The following is a 21,247-nucleotide window of genomic DNA, read 5'->3' as shown; positions in this document are numbered from 1 at the left end:
GTGCTTTGACATCTATAAGAGCTTTATAAGAGCTAGGTAGAGAAGCCTAGAGTATGTTCATGCACATAAGCTTCAGAAACAACAATAGCCCAAAAGTTATTCAGTAAACGATAATCCTTGAATCGGGGTGAACAAGGCAGCTGATATACAAGGTCCCCCTTCTTTCATGACTGCCAAAGAGTTAAGGATTTAAGAACATGGGGAAAACAAACAAAAAACTCTTTCCTCTATTGCAGTTAGAGAAACTTTAAGAGTTTGTGTTTTATACTACAGTATTTACAATCCAAGAATACAAACACCTTCACCCACCAAGAACCATCTTCACAGTATAAATATACAAATTTAAGAGCTATATTCCCTTGCACAGACTTGGGAGATTGAGCTTTTTGCTGCCATGTCACTGGTTTGAATTTGGCATAGGTTCAACAGCAACCTAAAACAGGTGTCAGCAGATGTGTGACTGATCAGAGGCCTATAGTGACTCATTCCTTCCCAGTCTTAGCGGAGACGATGAAGCAATTCAGACAACCCCTTAGATTGTCATGGGCTTGAGATAAGAAAAATATCTGTGAACAAAACTCACTTTAGAGATTTTTTTTATGATTCATCTAGATGGTGCAGATGTGCAACTCTTCCCCCTTTAGCTAAGGGATTAACATGGTGAGTCTCATGCAATCATCCAGATCTTGCCCTCAGATATGCGCATGCAATTCTCTGACTTCCCCGTTGATCGAATGCACCCCAGTGTTTGTACAGTCTACCTAAATTCAGATGGTCCTCTACCGTACTTCCCCTAAGACAGACGCAATCTTGCAGAGTGCTAGAACTCCCCCCAGCTCCCACTGTAATCAGTGGTATGTGAGCATGCTAAGCCCCTGGCAAGATTTGGCTCTTTAGAGCTGTTTCATAGGAACAGTTACTGCTTCGTGAGATTTTTATTTTTAAATTATTCTTGCAGTATTTTTGGTCTTTTAAAAAGCATTTCACTTTAAGAAACAAAACAAAAGCAGAAAAGAAAGAAGAACATGACAAGGATTAAAGAACAAGAATTTGCTTACACATATTTTTCCCTAAAAGTGGGTTAGGAACAATGCGCCAAATGAATGTGTTATGAATTACTCCTTTTAAAAAAAATAATAAAAAATCCACACAATCTCTAGGTAAAATAGATTGAGCAAGTTTTATGCAGCTGTGCCACACATCACATCTGCTACATGAACACTGACTTGTGTATTTTGAGCTCTATTTGGTAGCTCAAGTTCTTCTAAACTGGGGAATTAAAAAAAACTACAATTTGACAATTAATACCTTGCAGCCCAATGGGGTCACTGAAATAAGAGGCTTTAAGGAACGGAAGAGATGTAAAGTATTTTGGAGTCAGTGGCAGAAATTCAGCTTTATTTGATTGGCTACTGACGTGCTGTATTTGTTCTACAAGCCAGGTAAGCTGCAGTCATCTCATGTAAAACTTCCCAAACCCTTGCTTGGATTCTGCAACTTCATCATCATTTTAAGGACAGATTATGATCTTGCTTACACCTGCATAAATCAGGAGTGACTCTGCTGAAGTTATAAACAGAGCTAGTAGGAAAAGCAATTTTTGTCAGAATTTTCAAACCAAAATTGGGTTTTCAACTAAATAAAGTTTGTTGTAGACAGTGCCAGCTTTCCATAAAAATTTTGAGTTTTCATTGAAAAAGTGAAAGTTTTTGGTTTTCAGGTGAAAATTTCTTCTTTTCTTTCTCTTTTTTTTAAATTATGTAAAGTCAAAATTTTCTGCCAAATTTTTTTTGGATTTTTTTCCCCTTCATTTTAATCAAAATTTTCTGCAGGAGGGAAAAAAACAACAACAACATTTTGTAACCAGTTCTAGTTATAAACTGGTAGAATCCAAATTAGGCTCACAAAGTGTATCTAGCTCTGTGCCCCATGGGACCACAAACTGAAGCACAGGCTGATGAACCTGGGAGGCAACAATAGCAAGAGAGGTCAAAGCCAAATCACCCAGGGAACACATTCAAAGAAGAGCTGGAAACTATATTGGTGGCTGTGTTCATGACGGAACAGAGATGTGCGACAGTATTGTGACATTCTTCCTCCTTGAGCCCTATGGAAACCCCCTCCATAAGTCTGCAGATGCTGTGGAGAAAGACCACAAAACATCACCTCCCTTAGAACTCAGGTATTTTCCACACAAGAAACCTTCCCTGCACACTGAAAATGGCAGGGAAGGGAAGAAGTTTCGTTCAGCCAGAAGGTTCACTGATTCAAAGCCCAGTGAAGCCACTTCAGTATGCTTCAGGCTGATCCTTGAGGTGCTCCTCTCCCGCCTCCCCTCAGGCATCAGTTGGTTTCCAGACACTGTGACCGTGACTCTCTCAATACCAACAGTGGCCTTGTGAGCATACATTTCCACCTTGATCTCAGGTGGGAAGTAGCAAGGGATGAAGGCACAGGGAAACCAGGCCCCACCAACAGGATGCTGTAGTGGAATTTTGTATCTGAGGGAGTTTCCAGTCCCACAGAAGGAATGAGTCCCACCCTGACCAGCTGGGACGATGACTGGAGGGAAACTCCATGAGTCAAAATTGCCGTATTTTCAAACAAATTTTTCCAGTATAAACAACCACCTATCTCAACAATTGTTCAGTGTTTTGGCATAATCCAGAGAAGTGATGGAGCAGTGTGAAATATTTAATAGTAAAGAGCCCCCTGCCCTTATATTTCCTATCATTCTCCCATTGCTATTGCTCACAATCAGATCTTAAATCAGATCAAAATCAGATCTCTGGAATTGAGATTGCTCTGCTTAGTAGTATTTCCCCCTCCCAGTACCCATGATTGGGGGGGGGGGGGAGATGTCTGTCTGTGGGGGGGGGGGGAATACGGGCATTAAAGCATTTGTTTTGAGACTAACTATAAAACATTAACACATGAGGAAAAACAGGGAGGTCATATTTTTGACCTCTGGTCTCGACAATGTCCTTTTCATACTGGTAAACAAGTTTCAAAAGTGGATCCACAAAAGATTTAAAATAATAAAAAGAGACAGGGTGGGTGAGGTAATATCTTTTATTGGACCAACTTCCGTTGGTGAAAGAGACAAGCTTTCGAGCTATACAGAGTTTCCAGCCTGAAAACCACCTCTTCCACTAACAGAAGTTGGTCCAATAAAAGATATTACTTCACACACCTCATCTCTCTAATATCCTGGGATCAACATGGCTATAACAGGGGAAACAAAATAAAAAGTTAAATTCTCCATTTTTTATTTCATCAGCAAGTGCATTATATAAAACTTAAAGTATCAAATCAGGACTAAAAGCATACACATAGACCCCATACTAAATGAGCAATAAGGACCAAATTCCATGCTTCGATGTTAACCATAGATCCCATTGACTTTACTGGGAGTGCCATGTGCGCATCCAAGGACAGAATTTGGCTCCATTGGCGAGCTAGCAGTAACAGAGCATAAAAATCTCAAACTTGGGAAAAGGTCTCTGGTGCTCAGAATATCTCATCTATTGTCCAATAAGTCACCAATTTTTTTCACCATTTTTACTGATAAGAAATGCCAAGACAAATATTGTAAAGTTATGGTGAAAACTGTGTGTGTCCCCTTTTGCAGGATATAAAGAGAGAACATTCCAGCCTGAAGGTTATTCACTGCGATTTGTTTGTTTTTCTTGGAAAGCCATTGTAACTCTCCACAATGTAATGGAACATAAGAAAGCTGAGCTTCATTAAAAGAGGCTCAAATCCACATCATACTAAACATCCAAGTGCCTTTTTCAAAACTGTCTTATCCCAAAGGATAGTTCATTACTGGAGTTAGTTTCAAACTAAAAGACCCTGTGAGCCATCCATATAAAGGATTTTCTGATTCCCAGTGATAATGGCACCACCTACAAAGCAAAGTATTATTTAAGATTTCTAACCTAGGCTGAAGGCAGAACTGTTTTTTCCTGTGCCTGGAAAAGGTACAGAGGACCTCTTCCTTCTTGCCCATCTTGTGTGTTCATACAGGAAGAAAGAGAGGTCAACAACTGAGGATGCTCCCCTTATAGTACGAGCATTCAATTGATTTGGAGATGTAGCCAAGGCCCTGCCCCAGCATGAGCTCAGTATCACCACCAAGCAGGCATGGGAAACTACATGTCACACTTTCTCAACGCAGAGGCAGCGAACCTGTGTACAGCCCTTCCTTTCTATCAGCTATACTGTATGGGCAGAACGCCTTGGGAAGCTTGTTTGGCCATTGCAGCTGGTAATGCCACTACAGCTATTTGTACTTGAAAGGACAGTTTAGCCCAAGTATGGGGTGGGGGTGGGGGGGAGGAGGAGGAGGAGAAAAGCCACAGAAGTTATGTAAAAATTAAGAGAAAATTGTTTGGCAGCTCAAGTCCTTATTACATATTAACTTGCTCTACGCAATAAAATCTGACCTTTTCCAAATGTCTTTATAGACCGATGCCACTAGTTTTTTGTTTTGTTCTCTCTCCCTCCCCACCCCCTTCATCTTTGGAAAATGGAACAGGCCTATTAACATACAGAGTTTTCTGGCAATAAAGTAAACCCTGCCTTTCAAAATGCATGAACCTGAGAAAATACAATATTTTTTAAAAGCCTATACTATTTCCTCATTAAGCAAGTTCTATTTATTAGTACTGTGTAGTACAATACAGCACAGCTTTTTACAAAGCGCAACAAAAGGGAGAAACTCTTGTTAAGGGAACCTGGGTATATATATGCACTTGGTGGATTAAGACTGATGGTGCTTCCTTTTAAGTTTAAAAAAAGGACAAAAACCAGCCAAAACACTGGCCCTGCTCCAGAAAACCCTATTGATCCAGATACCCATCCTTGAATGCTGTTTCGCCCAGTTTATATTTTTCACAGCCAAACTATTTCAGCACCCAAATACAACGTTACCACCTCCAGGTTTAAAATAAATGCAGAGCCAGCAGGATATTCTGAAACTCTCAGGACTATTTTCATTACAGAACTCCAGAAATAAAATCAAGTGTATGTGTGTGTGCGCATGCAGGGGAGAACACAACAGACCAGACCTTAACAACAGATTACAGAAGCACCACCACAAATTTCATACAGGTTAGTCAATCACAACTTGTCCTTCCATTCTATCTTCCAGCAGAACCCTTTAAATATTAAGATGAAATTAAATTAAAAATTGTTTTTAAAAAAAGCCCGTATAGACCGAGTTGTCAAGTTAGAGAGAAATTTAGAAACATCCTTAGGAGACTCAAAAAGCAAGACTACTACTCAAGACATGCTATTTTCAACTAGAAAGGCACGGAATCCTCAATATGCAAAGTACGTTACATAAAATCCTCTAATCCTTTTGGGTAAATATATTATTCATGTGTTATTAGAATAGATTTTTTTCAACATCACTTTGATTTCAGTCAAGTCCCGTCCACCAGCACCCAAACTTCCCACTCTCAGCAGCTGATTTGTTCACAGCTTCTTGCCTGCTCTGTCAATTTTTCTTGAGACATTTCGCCACCTCTCCAGGTTACTTGCACTGCCATAACCCTCTGTCCCCCTCTTCCTAACATTTCCCCAGCCTGGTGCATGCAGCGAGTGACACATGTCCAATGAGGAGAAAGTGCTTAAGTATCTCATTTCAACACTCATTGTGCCGGAACCAGCTATTTCAACATTCTAAACCTAAGCAGTTGAAACAGGATTTAGAATACACCCCATTGTGTAAACACAGTGAGCATGTGGCACATGAGTTGCAATATCTACATTTCCTTAAGCCACTGATGAAAAGCACAGAAGCGCTGGATATTCCTTCCAAACCCCACATAAATAAAAATAGAAAAAGGGAGTATCGTTAAAACAAAACAAAAACATCTACAATCACCATCCTCTCTCGCTGAGATCAGTCCCACATCCCTTCATAGTGTTCGCCCTTGGACACAGCCTGAAACTCTGAAAAGCTGTACAAGGTTCTACCATAGCAATACAAGCTACCTGACCCAAAATTCAAACAGGACTCCTTAGCTATCCAGGACAAAACAGGAAGTGCCTACGACTCAACAAACAGATCTATCTGTAAGAGACATAGCTGGTAACATTTTTTTGAGAAGTTTATGAGGGGCTTACTCTTCAGTAAACTCCCTCAAAAATAAACCCCCCATATAAACCAATGTGGTGGGGGGAGGGGGGGAAATCACGAGACAGCATTTGTTTTACACTATACATAAGACCAAAATGCAAAAAGGTAAATAAAATTATACAGAAAAGGCAGCTTACTGCACAACTAGAGAATTAGTTGGTAATGCTGGCAGAAAGCTTGTTACAAAGGGCTGCAAGAAAAAGCTTCACAAAATTGTATAGGATGCCCAGAGTTAGAACTCACTGGGCATAGGTGCCATGACTCAGGAGCATGAGAGAAGGAATGTCATGGTCTATTTTTGTTCTAAGACCCCTTTTAATCTAATTAGCATTATATGCATCACAGTAGTGCGTAAAGGCCCCAACCAAGATCAGGGGCCCCTTTATGTACTGTACCAAATATATAGCAAGGAAGTGCCTGCCCCAGAGACCTTGCAGTTTAAAGAAGACAAGACAAAGGATGGAGGGGAAAACATGCACACAGGTGTAGTGATCTGGCTAAAATCTCATAGTAGGTTAGTGGCAAAACTGGGAATAGAATCTAGATCTCCTGACTCCAGTCCAGCACCGTAATTCTCAAAACCATGCTGCCTCAGCTCCTCTCTTGTTGAGAAATTCTATCCAAGTGTGGTGCCAATTCTGTCACACTTTACCAATGTTTAATCAAATTAGGCTATAATGCTGAACTCATTTATCAGTCAGTGTAGATGAGGACAAGGCACATTCAGCATCCTATCAGTTAACTGTGATTAAACCCAGGGCTGAGTAAGATATAATCATTCTCATCATTAAGTCAGATATGTCCTGGTACACACTGAATTAGGGTGTTATTGGGACAGCCTCAAATATTCAGGACTCTGTCTTCCATAGACACTTATTACCCCCCCCCCCCCCCCCCCCCCCCAAAACACACACCGTGTCCTGATTTTTCACCCTTGCCATCTGGTCACCCTACACTGAATGTAAGTCATGTTCACCATTATGTCAGATTAGAGTTCTTTAATACAGCCCTCCCCCCACCCCCCATAATGGGAGGTATGTGTGTTTCTTTTATACAATTTCAAATACTTGTCTAGACTTCCCCCATTTTAAACTGTAGATATGACCTAATTCAATAAAATATTTTGAACCCATTGCAGTAAGTGTAAACATTGTCTCAATCTGTGATTTGACATAAGCCCTATCTCATGTGCAGAAAGTGCCATTCATGGTTTCTCTTCGGGAACCTTTCTGGTTTCCATCCAAGAAACATGTTACTGACAACCAGGTATAATCATCCTTAAAAAGGACTACAGTCTTATTCACTGAGCCTGTGATTCCCTACACAAAAGGTGCTTTCAACAATCCATGAGATGATGGTAAATGAGGAAAACAAAAAATGAATTCACCTAAAAAACCCCTCACATTTTAAACTGTGTGTTGAAATTGCCTCTGGAGCAGAATTAGGAGAAAAACGTTACTGAAGTCTGCTAATTTTATAACACACCATAATGCTACTTTCTTGGAAAACATCCCAACATTTTCTGTCCTGGCTGTTGGGGGGAAAAAAATAAAATCATATAAGCAGCAGTTACAAACCCTGGTCAAAACAAGGTCAAAGCAGGGGGAAAAACGCTGTTTCCATCACACAGCAGCTCAGTATGAAGGTTCCTCAATAAAGCAGCTCTATTAACAAAAGCATACTACAGAGTTCTGTTATTTGTTTAATTCGTATTTATTTTCAGTGATACAGAACCATACCACAGTAGGATCAGAAGCAAAGCTAGTCAATAACTACAAATTTCACATTATTCAGAAAATACTCGTGTCAGACATTTCCCAGCATATTTGATTCTGGTATTTAGAGCCTGTTTACTTTCACTTTCAGCTATATTAATTATTTAAGCCATTTTGTTTCACTTCAGCCTGTGCACAGCAACTCAGTTCAACTGCAATCAGACAAGATACACTAGTATCGTCATGATGCCCTGCAACAGAGACTGTGTAGTGACCATCACAGCCTGGAAAACTGAAAGCAATCCACTGATTTCACGCAATAGTTTTCAGGAATTTTGACAGTTGTCATGAGTACCGTTAAACAGACCTCAAACTATTAGAAAAACTTAGTCATTAACACTAAGTAACTAAGGATACATTTAGTGCCATAAAGTCCTGCACAGTGTGTGAGATAAAACAATTTTGTGAAACAAAAACATTCAAACAGGAAAACAAACTAAGCTCACATTAAAGCAGATGTTTTCAGATCCTGCAATCTAACAGGAACATTAGTCCACAGGAACACTAACTAGCCCACACGTTACCTGAATGTAGTGCAACTTTGTTATTTGGATATCAGAGAGGGACTTCATAGGGGAAAGATAATTAGAAGAGCGTTATTGCCATGACAGAAGAGAGCCATATGGCAGAGTGAGAAGAAGGCTAGACTGGTGGTCTGGCTTAGGAAGGTAAGGAGGTAAAACAATCTTGATATCACTGGACAAAAATACACTTCATGTGAAACACTAATCCTCCTCTCTTGCCCTCCCTCCCCCCACCTCCATGGATATGGGGCTCTTTTCCTCACACACCTGAATATGGGGTCTCAGTGGCGGAAAAGAGCTACTAGGCAAATGCTTAAGTCTTTGTAGGATCAGGTAGTTAAAAGTTAATGCAGGAGCCAAATGGAGGTCGTGGGGAAAAAACAGAGGTGCAAGATTTGGGAACCAGGAGAAAGGTGCCACATGGTAAAATCGAGGACAATCTAGGGAGAAATACGCTAATTCATTCCTACGTAATGTGGACACTTCAGCAGAGTCCCTCTACAGATTATCAACTCCACAGGGACTTGAATTACTGACACACTAAACCCTTTGTCTAAAGTGAAGGTATTTTCCTGTTCAGGGGACATTTGTTAAGCTGGGGTCAGGATTGTACCCCTTTATAGTGTGTTTCCCACAACTGCACATGTCGTATCTGATCATCCTTTATCTGCTCAGAAAAAGAACTTTCCTCCCTTCCCCTTAAGTGAAGTTCTACATTGATTGGTTTCCAAAGGTTGTTTCTCTCAGCCAAATGTTTTCTGACATCCTTGTTTGGGGAAATACTGGCTTAAACTTGTGCATCCAATGGCACACTCAAAGACTATACCTAAGACTAAGGGGTAAAAAAAAAAAAAAAAAAGTCAACAGACATTGGAAAGCATGGATAGCATTGGCCAAACAGCTGCAACTCTGCTCCTTCTCTGCTTTCAGTCTGCAGGATTACCAGAAAAAACAGAAACAAAAACAGAAAACAATCCTCTTTGCTATCAGTATAGATCTTCAGCATGCCAGCAACTCTGAAAACAGAGAGGATCTCACTGAACCATCTTAGATTAGATTTTAGACTCTGTGTACTACAGCACTTAAACCAAAGTGCACCCATCATGACGCTACAGTGAATTACTCCTGCCTTCTTTAAACCACCAGAAGACCACAAGATTTTATCTCTCTTGCTCAAAAATGACCACATTCCAGACAACTTTTAATGTACGCAGGTTTTCAAGTGGTGTCACACTGTAAGAGTCAGTAAGGATAGGTAGCAATCTCTTAAAGGCCAAACCAAAATGTATACAGTTTGCACACTAAGAAGTAGGGTGACTGCAAAGTTACTTTTAATATCATACTGCTGTGAAATATGCTTATGCTCCTGAGGGGGTCAGGGCCTCATGTGAGGCATGTCATCACCACCTCCTGTTAGCGTTAATCTCTTGTTTATGAGCTGCCTGAGACTAACAGCCTCTAGCTATATAAGCACTGTCTTCCAGGTCTCCGCAGGCCTTGCTCTCTCTGTGCAGACAAGCAATAGGCATATACCAACCCACCAACCCCCTTGACACATCTCTGTCACTGGACACTCACAGAAATTAACAGGTTTGCAGGCCCCAAAGGGCTAGTATGCTCACAGCTAGACTGGTACAATTCAGAATCAGGTCCTTGATAACTTCACAGCACTGAGATATATTTATAGTGAAAACAATTGTAAGTTTATTATTAAAGATTAAGATCTAAGAGACAGTAAGCAAGGATAACAAGTGGGAACAGAAATGGTTACATCGAAAACAAGAAGGTATAACATGCTGCTTAAAGTCTCAGCTTACCTTTTACAGGCAAACCATCTGTCTAAAAGCAGTCTTGTCTCACCCAAAGCTTTTTCGCAGCATTTCCAACCAGGACAAGTTGGGATCCCGTTTTCATGAATGTAATTGCACTGATCAATTACTCCCAAGGTGCAGGATAACTGGGTCCCCCAGTTACAATGCAGTAAACCTTTCAAGTATACCCCCCCCCACATACCAATGTTTTGTTCTCCAGTGTGCTCTTTACTGTTGATTTCACATCCCCCAGTCAGTTCCGTATGCAAAATGGGTTTCCATTGTGTTGGCTTACAGTGCTCGATTTAGACATAAACATAGGGAGACTGGAGAGTCTACATCCCTTTGTCTGACAAAACTTGTTTGACAAATCTGCCTGGGACACAGACTCTAAGACACATTTTTGCACCTATACGTAACTCCTTAAAATCATCATACGTACATCTCAAAATGATTGAGTATCGGTAGGACAAACTTTTATTAGTCACCTCCCAGGCCCCCACAACCCTTTTTTAGACAAATACTATGAAAGCAGCACATTAGGAGTTGCTGTTAAAGAAGAGTGAACCCTTCGCCACTTGGCATTGCAGGGTTCTTAGAGTCACAATGGGTTCAGACAGACACCATGCAGCATAGAGATTCCATCTGGCTATTCTGTATTCATGTTTCCAGAAAGTGTCTGAGATAAAATATACCAAATAAGTCATAAGGTAAACAGACAACTACAATCTAAGCAAGACATAATTTTGATCCCTGCAAATACAGGGTCCCTGCATCCCATACTCCCATAAGTAGTTCCGCTGTGCCTGTGCAGTGGTTGACTAATTACCCTTGAAGAACACCCACATAATAAAAGGCAGGCATTCCAGGGCAAGTTTGGTGTCATCACTAAAAACACTATGCACTTAAGCCTCAATCTTGCAAACTTTAATGTACATATGTAACTTCATTCACAAAGTTATGGATGTGTTATGCAGGATGGCACCCATAACTCATAGCCCTTCCACCATGGGGATTTACATGAGAGTGACTAGTGAACCAATTCCTGTTGTGTTATGTCTTGTTTAAGTGACAGGACAAGAAAAGGAGATGGCGTTTTGTAAAGTAAACTGACAGCTATGGGAACAGCTACTTTCAGTGTCAAAGCAAGGCCAGTATAAGATAGGACAGCGCTTTCCCATTGATTTTTTTTAAAATGCATTCTGTTCCATGTAAAACCCCAAACAGCTGGAATCTACCATTAGCAGGAGCGAGTCAGGCCTGCAACAGCCAAAGATATGACCTGTGCAATAGTAGTATAATGTCATGTAACAAGTTATTGGCTTTTTATTCTTGTATTGATTCAGGCCATTTAAAAACCCTCCCTACATTAAAGGACACACACACACAAACACACACACACACACAGAGACCAGGCTCAGTGAAGCAAAATACTTTCCCAAGCAGGAAATGATCCCAATTAAACCATCTCACCAGTTCCATGAAGAACAAAGGCCTAAAAAGAGCAGGGCTTACAATCCATAAGAAATCTGTGCTGAAACAGGCACCCACCTGTTTGGAAGGGACCCCATAAGGGAGGCAGAGAGGCAAACTTGCTAATCAGTCCTTCTCCAGAAGACACAAGATGTGAGCATCCATGAATGGTGAGACATGTGGCTGCCCCAGATCCAGTTTCTGGAGCTGTACACCAGCCTACATCCCTGGAGGAGGCCTACTGACATTTCTGTCCCTCACTGAAAGCAGAGGAAGCATGGTCAGATTTCCCTCTAGCACTCTTACTTGCTAGCTGCACTCCTTACCAGGGGCTACTCTAGAGCCCCAGTGACTGTGGCTAGGCAGTTGCTTCTGCCTCATACTAGAGTTGAATCAGATCGACCACCAACTGCTGCCACTAACGGGAGTGATTTCAAACCCTTCCTTCCCCCAGCAACTGCTTCAGGATCCTCTCCAGCACCACTGATACAGCCACTACCCCCCCAACAATTCTTGCTTAAGATCTCCTTAGCCATAGCCACAGCCTGGATGCTGCCTTCTACATTTGCCCCACACTCTTTGGGTCTGCTGCTCCTCTCTGTTTTAATCAGCATGGTGTGGGGGGGACAGAAAATGGTCTTCAGGAGCCCCCCCGATCTGCTGGAATTGCCTTTGGACTTGAGTAAAGCTAGAGAAGGAACCATGTTATTTTGAAAAAGTAGGGTGTGAAATTACTGGAGTTCTACTCTCAGTCTTCAGTTGTTACAACTGAATCAAGTATATCACCATCCAGCGTGGTGAAAAGAGACAGACAGACAAAAGAAAGAAAAGAGTTCTACCATATTTAAGATGGTAACAAACTGTTGCCTTTCTATTCTATGTCCTTGAAGTAGCAAAGGTTTCTTTTACCAGTGGTTATTGAGAATTCTGCATTTCCCACATGAGACTTGACAAATCACTGTTCTTCTGAATTACTATCTATACCTTGTGAGTCACCACATGGCTGGGGAAAAAATGCACGATATGTTCAAGGGAGACCTCAATGGGACTACTGTGGAGTTTCAAAGGCTGATTTGATGAAATGAGCAATTCAGCAGCTCCACACTAAGACTCTTTAAAAATGATTCACAGTAGGTCCCAACTATGTTAGCACAGTTGGTAGTGACTGAAATTTGTAATTCAATGGCTGTTTGGCAATCTATGTGAAATAAACGGGCAGGGTAAGCTCATGTTCTCAACATCATCATACCACCGGGACACCCACATTTTCAGGAAAGGCCAAGGACTGAATGAGCTTGGAGCCTGAACTGGTTTTCAGCCGTGGATGTCGTTCCTCCAAATCAGCCCAGCGGTACGATAGAGGAGCAACACAAAAACGTCTGCACCTATGCCACTGCACATTTTGGGACATTTGCAGGACCACGGTCTCTAGCACCATTCACCAGCATTAAGTCAGAGAAAATCACAGGCAAAGGAAAGAAAACATCTGTATGCTTATTTTTAAGGGGAACTTTGCATTAGGATTCCAGATGAGTAGGGAAAGGGATAATATATTAAATAGCATGATATGGAGCAGCCAATCATCATCAGCTCGATTGCTATATCCACAGAAAAGTCCAGCTTTTAACTCCAAAAATCCTGTGCTATTTGTATCATTATTATGCAGCTGAACATTTGTTTCCCAATCATTCAGTTCTGTGCTCTTTGGGAGTTCACCCCTGCGGATTTGGGGGATTACATTAATGCACATTAGGGAACTTTTAATGAATACCAGCATAGTCCACGAGAGCCAGCTGTTGTGCAACACATTGGAGTGCCCTAAAATGTATACTCCTCAAGTACAGAGTATAGCACCATGTAGACAAGTTCTTGGTTTATTAAAAAGTCTCTAAATACATACTGGGGGACAACAAAGACCAAAGCCTTTAACAGTATCTGTACAAGCTTCTAACTTCCCCACCCAGTGTCAAAACGTAAACAGAAATGGAATTAGTTGACAAGCAGCCCTGACTGATCATTTTCCTTTTGTAGCACCTCGGTGGTTCATTTTGAAATGCTTCTTGTACTTTCATTGTCAAAAATGTTTTTTTGACTATACACACATTATTACACTTGCTTTGAGATGCACTGTAAGAACAAGATGTTTGCATAAAGAAAACATCTTCAACTGACATCAAATTAGGTCTATGAGCTCTTGGAATAGATGATTCAATTGAACTGTTATGATATAATCATAATATTTTCTATACAGTCGTCATTTGAAGAATAGATAAAAAAGCCTCCATACAAATATCATGGATGTTCTTCAGAGTTCAATTACTCCTCAGAGGTTTAGAATATTCTATTTTAAAAGGGCATATGTCCAACACAGCCCAAACCTTGCAAAATTTCAGCCTTTAATATTTAGCCTTTGTGTCTTAATTACTCTGAGTAGGTTTTTTCAAAGAGTCAAACAGTACTAAAATAACCTTGCCCTTTTCTTTGGTATGAAAACACAAACACAGGAAAAAGCAGTCATATTTAAGTTGTCTAAAAAAAGAAAACAAACATTCCTAACCATGATAGCAATTTGTATTACAAACCACCGCCTTGTTTACAGTTTATAAGGTTGGGCCTTAGAGAATGTAGCAGCCACCCTCTGTGGCCTAAGGGTTCAGGCATTCTCTCCACCTAGCTCGGGGAAATAAAAAAAAGAAATACAGAAGCCTTTCGAAACCTCTATTGCAAATACTTGTATTTCTGTTCCAGAGACTGCAAAAGAAGGGGAAAAAAACAACAATACCACCTAGCTCTTAAGGAGACAGACTCACACACACTAGGATGGAAAAGCCCAGTGGCTCTCAATCTTTCCAGACTACTGTACCCTTTTCAGGAGTCTGATTTGTCTTGTGTACCCTCAAGTTCCACCTCACTTAAAAATTTACTTGCTTACAAAAAAATTAGACAAAAAATACAAAAAAAGTGTCACAGCACACTATTACTGAAAAGTTGCTTCCTTACTCATTTTACCACATAAATTATAAAATAAACTGGAATACAAATATTGTACTTATATTCACTGTATAGTATACAAAGTAGTACAAACAAGTCTGTATGAATTTTAGTTTATATTGACTTCGCTACTGCTTTTTATGTAGCCTCTTATAAAATTAGGCAAATACCTAGATGAGTTGGTGTGCCCCCTGGAAGACCTCTGCTTAGCCCTGGTTGAGAACTACTGGCTGGAAGAGACCTTTGAAGCTGTATTTGTGAAACCTATGCAGTATAGATATATGAATATATATGCTCTGTAAGAAGCTAGCTAGATTTGGCAAGACCAAGCTCAAACCACAGTTAAAAATCAGTCAACAGTTTGTTTTTAATGGAGACTAGTGTAACAACATTCACTACATACTTAACTCCCTCAGGTGCTGAATTGTCCAGGAAGTCAACATGCAAAGTACTGTATCCAGTAGTCATACTTTGACAATGTGCTTTGTTCATTAATGACGGCAAAAAGTTAGTGCTGTGCCTCCACTAATTCCTCACAGGGACCATGTTAACTGTATTTAAATAAAAAATCCATGCGTTCCACAGTAATTAAAATTTTACTAAAACTATCAAAGGGTAGTTAAAAGAAAGTAACGCTTTGTCTACACTAGAAAATTAGGTCAGCTTAACTACATCACTCAGGGGTGAGAAAAAATCCCCACTGTAGACAGCACTACATTGTTTTCTTCCGTCGACTTAGCTACAGCCTCTTGGGGAAGCAGATTACTTACAGCGACTGGAGAACCCCTCCTGCTGCTGTAGCTAGGGTCTACACTAAACCTCATCTCAACCCCAGCACATGCTGAAGCAACAAAACAATTTTGAAAATTGTTTCAAACGGTCAATTTACATCTTTAACATAAAAACACTTGGCAGAATTCAATTTTTTAAAATAATTTTAACAGATATTGATGTTTATTTTTAAACTTTTTTATTTTATCAATTTAAATTTTAACAGTTGTATGAAATTATGCCTGGGACACAACTATTTAATGACAGACATTAAGATTCAAAAAGTTAAAGTTTTATTAACCGTTAAAACACAAAATTGTCAACATCACATGCCAGAATATAGATCTGCTTAAGTCAACAATTTCTGTTTTCACAATCCATTTGCTCGTCCATTTGTAAAGCGCCAAAGTCTAAATTATTGGATTTTGACCCTATCAAGCTCCGAAGCCGCATTTTTCTTACTTCTCTATCTGTAAACATTGTTAGTTTGTGTGTATGTGATGAAATCAATATTTACCAATACAATCCTTTTAAGCCTAAACATTCCGTTTCTGAGACTGTCTCCTTTCTATATCATCTCCAGATTTTTAACATTAGAAAGAAAGAAAGAAAGAAAGAAAGAAAGAAAGAAAGAAAGAAAGAAAGAAAGAAAGAAAGAAAGAATTTTTCCATCAATTTTAAGAGTCTTTTCAGCAATGGAAAAACTGGCTGACTTTACAGGGGTCCAGCCTGACGATATCCAAAGTTCTGTCAAAGGTAGCGGATAACTTGGTACTTGTAACTATCCCAGGTACAATATTTTCAGACAAAATGTGATTTTCAGGCTGGAAGTGTCCCTTTATAAACAACACAGTGCAGGCTGAACAATGCTATTAAAGATCAGCCCAAACCAAAACCTGCTTCCCGCAGCTCCCATTGGCCGGGAACAGCGAACTGCAGCCACTGGCAGCTGCAGGCGGCCATGCAAAAATACACAAACTGTCTCATGGCCCGCCAGCGGATTACCCTGATGGGCTGCGTGCGGCCCATGGGCTGCAGGTTGCCCACCACTGCTCTAATGGAACCATCTAAAACTGCCTCAAAACCCTCTTGAACTTTAAGGAAGTTGGATCTGGACTTTGTATCCAAGGACCATCTTCCTTGGCTGTTCAGTGGCTTCAGTGAGAGAATGTAGTACCACAATCCAATGCCTAGCTGAGAAGACTAAATCTGAACGTTTTGGAATTTTTTAGGAATCAAAAAAAGTCTGTTTGGGGTCTGTTCACAGTGGGAGATTCAAACCTGGGTCTACCAGACCCCAAGCAAGAACTCCCAACCACTGGGCTAACACCAACACGCCACTACCTCTTTTTTTTTTTTTTTTTTAATACAACAATCAATGCAGTTTCAGATCCACTGGGACTGCATTTTTCAGTCTAAAACTATTTGCCTAAACATTTTTACCCAGCTCTAGATAGACATTGGTGTAGACAGGGCTCTAGTATTTTTACCACCATGAAACAAAAGCCTGTTCAGACCAAGTTGTCATGACATAATACCTGAGCCCCAGCTACACCAATTGTTTAGCACTAGTGCAGCTGCCGCACGGCTGGCTTCTGCAGTAATATGGATGCAAATTCTCTTAGGGTAGATGCACCAGAGACCAGCTTCACAGCTTGCAGCAGATATCTACTGCTTGGATACCCAAATCACATGTGATTCCTCCCTTTTAAAAGGCAGATAAATTGTTGACAGAACTAGCTCTGTATCAATGGTCAGAGGAAGCTTTATAAAAATCAATAGTCAGAGGAAGCTTTATAAAAATCAAAGGGCAGAATCCAGAATTAAGACTGGAAGCAATACATTGTAAATATTTACTGCTGACCTTTTCACTACTTATATACCTGGAGCACGACAGGATATTTCACCCTGGCATCTGCCAGAAGGGAAGTACAATATTTGCATAATATCAGAAGCTGAAAAATACCATAAGGTCTCTGTTGTTCAGGTCAACAGCCAACCATTTAGCTGAGACGCTGGGGCCAATAGCGGTGTTCTACCATAATTAAAAAGGACTACCTCCATCAACGCTATTCATTATAAAAGGTGCGTGAAGGCAATCACCTAAGCATCAGTACACTACTTATTAGTTCTACCTGTGCATTCTATCCCTATATAATTTCTGTATATTGTAGAAAATCTAGCAGGCTCGGTTTTGAGAACCCTGGTGTTTTAGTATCAAACTTCAGATATTTGCCAGTACATTTGAATCATCATTGTTATTCTGATGACACTGAGTTCCAATATTCTCTTTCACAGGTTCTCTCTGTGCTATTGTGTCTCACCCAAGTCCAGAGCCAGATGTTAAATCGTTTTCTTCAGCTGAGCAGTGACAAAGCTGAGTTTATTGCAGGTGACCTCCTTGCATATTTGTGGTGACATTGCCTCTAGGCAGGCCCCATGAATAAGGCTACATTTTAGCCACGGGTATTTTTATTAAAAGTCATGGAAAAATTCATGAGCCCATGACCTATCCAAGACTTACTAAAAATACCCGACTAAAACTGTGGGGGGTGGGGAGGGAAGGAAGAGGGGGCGAGTCATGGCTCGGGGGGTGAGGGGGGCACAGGTGCTGGGTGGGGAGTCGCAGCCCGGGATGGGAGCAGGGGGGAGCGCAGGTGCTTGGGACGGGTTGGGCATGGGCGGGGGGGCTGAGCCTTGCTCCTTACCCAGCTCCCTAGCTCCACATGCTGCCTCCGCTCCGCTCCGAGCCCTGGTTCTTCAGCTCCCACCGGCTGAGAGTCGCGGGCAATGGGAACTGCGGGGGCAGGGCTTGGCTGCCGGCAGAGGCAGCACGCGGAGCTAGGGGAGCTGAGGGAGGGGAGCCTCCCGCCCCCGGTAAGCAGCAGCCCCAACCCCAAGGCCTGACCCCCCCCACATCCAAACTCCTGCTGCTGGGGCACAGGAGGCCCCCCAAGACTGCCCCAGCAGCAGCCCGTGCAACTGACCCCGGTACTGCCGGTGCTGCTCAGGTGGCTCCTGGGCCAGCCGCATGGGGCTGCTGCAGAAGTCACGGAATCTGTGACTTTCGTGACAAACACAGAGCCTGATCCATGAACTACTAAGTGACTCCTTTGCCTCCAGATTTGCCACAGGGTTCTGCTCCAACGCCTAAATTTAAATTTTTTAAAAACTACATTTCTAGTGCTTATGGTTGTGCTGAAAAACCTTCCCAGTATATTCTGTCTGCAAACAGCTTAGAGCAATAACTGAAAGAGGGGCAAACTACTACCCTCACTTGTTACGGGGACATTAACTCTGAAATATAAGCGACAAGCGACAAAACGTTTAAACTGCTTCTTTTCTTACCTTAACATCTAACTTTTATGCTTATTTTACAAGCCCAAGTTGCCTTTCAAGGTGTCCAAAGCCAAAGGTGTCCCCTAACCAGTGGTCAAGACTTCATCTTTTCCCCATATAGCTATACAACACAGTTAAGCGCCCACAACGCATAGCGTTACATTGGGTGTATAAAGTGACTCAGTGAGAAATGAAGGTCTAGGAATAGTGTAAAACTGATGTGATTTGATATGAAAATAAACAACAGAAGGGAAAGAGCACTGGTTGTATTACTCACTTTCAGATTTAATTCAGGATAAGTCTACAGCTATGAATTTACCTGGCACGGACACAGCATTTCCTATATGCAGCACCAAGAAGTCATACTAAAAAGAGTACATGGGGCCTTGCCTTTAGAGTCAGCAGCCCTGTTAATATCACAGCTACTGTCGCATCTGGCCAACATCTTTGGTCATATCTGTATTCTGACCAGAACTTTTCTCTTGCCATCTCTGGATCATAATTACATTTCACCCCATGCTGCCTCTTTCCCATGCTACCAGATGGTTTAGAAGTTGCATTTACAGTAACTTGCTGATTTATGAACTAGTAAATAAAATATTCTGTAGGCTTGAGCTCAGGCAAAGAATCGCTGCGTGGATTCTTATGCTAACTCTGCTTTTCCCCAACTATTTTTCTAACACAGTCATTTCACTGGCTTCCCCTTAAATACTACATACAGAGCTGCTTTGACCACTTAAAATGATTTTTTTGAAACCACATGTCTGGATAGGGTTTAGATAGTTTTGACACCATGATGCTGGCAGACCAGGTAGCTCACACCAAGGTCCCCACGTCTCAAATGAACACTGAAATACATAGCTGGAATCCATCTGACTCACCTGTGTGTTAGTATTATTAAAATAGGTATTAGAATTCTAAACAAATGTTTAGTGTTCAAATGTTATGAAACGCTTGTAAATTGCTGCATGCATTCATGTCATAATATCTGTATCTCATGTTATAAGTAGGGCTGTCGCTTAATCGCAGTTAACTCCTGCAATTAACTAAAAAATAATCGCGATTAACAATGTGATTAAAACTGTGATTAAACAATAATAGAATACCAATTGAAATTTATTAAATATTTTTGGATGTTTTTCTACATTTTCAAATATATTGATTTCAATTACAACACAGAATACAGAAAGTGTACAGTGCTCACTTTATATTTTTTATTACAAATATTTGCACTGTAAAAATGATAAAAGAAATAGTATATTTCAATTCACCTCATACACCTCATACTGTAGTGCAATCTCTTTATGGTGAAAGTGCAACTTAAAAAAATTTTTTTTTTTTGTTACATAACTGCACTCAAAAAAAAAAAAAACAACAACAATGTAAAAACTTTAGAGCCTACAAATCCAGTCAGTTCTACTTCTTGTTCAGGCAATTGCTAAGACAAAAAAGTTTGTTTTTATTTACGGGAGATAATGCTGCCCGCTTCTTATTTACAAGTAAACTGAAAGTGAGAACAGGCGTTTGCATGGCACTTTTGTAGCATTTCAAGGTATTTATGTGCCAGATATGTTAAACATTTGTATGCCCCTTCAGGCTTCAACCACCATTTCAGAGGACACACTTCCATGCTGATGCCGCTCATTTAAAAAAAATATATATATATATGTATTAAATTTGTGACAACTCCTTGGGGAAGAATTGTATGTCTGCTGCTCTGTTTTACCCACATTCTGCCAAATATTTCATGTTATAGCAGTCTCGGATGATGATGATCTAGCACATGCTGTTCGTTTTAAGAACACTGTCACTGCAGATTTGACAAAACGCAAAGCTTGCTACAGCACTCAACACAAGGTTTAAGAATCTGAAGTGCCTTCCAAAATCTGAGAGGGACGAGTTGTGGAGCATGCTTTCAGAAGTCTTAAAAGAGCAACACTCCGATGCAGAAACTACAGAACCCGAACCACCAAAAAAAAAAAAAAAAATCAACCTTCTGCTGGTGGCATCTGACTGCTGTGGATCGTTATTAAGCAGAATCCATTATCAGCATGGACGCATGTCCTCTGGCACGGGGGTTGAAGCATGTAAATATCCTGCAATGCTGGCTACAACAGTACCATGCGAACGCCTGTTCTCACTTTCAGGTGACGTTGTAAATAAGTGGGCAGCAGGATCTCCCGTAAATGTAAACAAACATGTTTGTCTTAGCAACTGGCTGAACAAGGAGAACTGAGTGGACTCGTAGGCTCTAATATTTTGCTTTTTTTTTTTTTTTAAACAGTAATTTTTTGTACATAATTCTATATTTGTAAATTCAACTTTCATGATAAAGAGATTGCACTACAGTACTTGTATGAGGTGAATTGAAAAATACTATTTATTTTGTTTTTTACAGTGCAAATATTTGTAAGC

The 21,247-nt window shown here is 40.7% G+C and overlaps 1 protein-coding gene across 3 annotated transcripts in view; it reads right to left on the bottom strand.

Annotated features, from left to right (window-relative positions):
* The window catches only part of ANXA11 (annexin A11), a 53,995-nt gene that overhangs the window by 28,030 nt on the left and 4,718 nt on the right, over nt 1-21,247 (bottom strand). Inside the window, exon 1 of one of the 3 annotated variants that reach the window (XM_043551296.1) lies at nt 11,810-12,121. The exons of the other annotated variants lie outside the window; for them this stretch is intronic. The gene's annotated coding sequence lies outside the window, so the exon portion shown is untranslated. Of the gene's footprint in view, nt 1-11,809; nt 12,122-21,247 lie in introns of those variants that run through there. 3 annotated transcript variants of the gene reach the window in all.

The sequence above is a fragment of the Chelonia mydas genome, chromosome 7 (assembly GCF_015237465.2).
Source record: "Chelonia mydas isolate rCheMyd1 chromosome 7, rCheMyd1.pri.v2, whole genome shotgun sequence".
Taxonomy (NCBI): domain Eukaryota; kingdom Metazoa; phylum Chordata; order Testudines; family Cheloniidae; genus Chelonia; species Chelonia mydas.
Note: the sequence above shows the minus strand (reverse complement) of the source record. Positions and strands in the feature narration are given on the sequence as shown.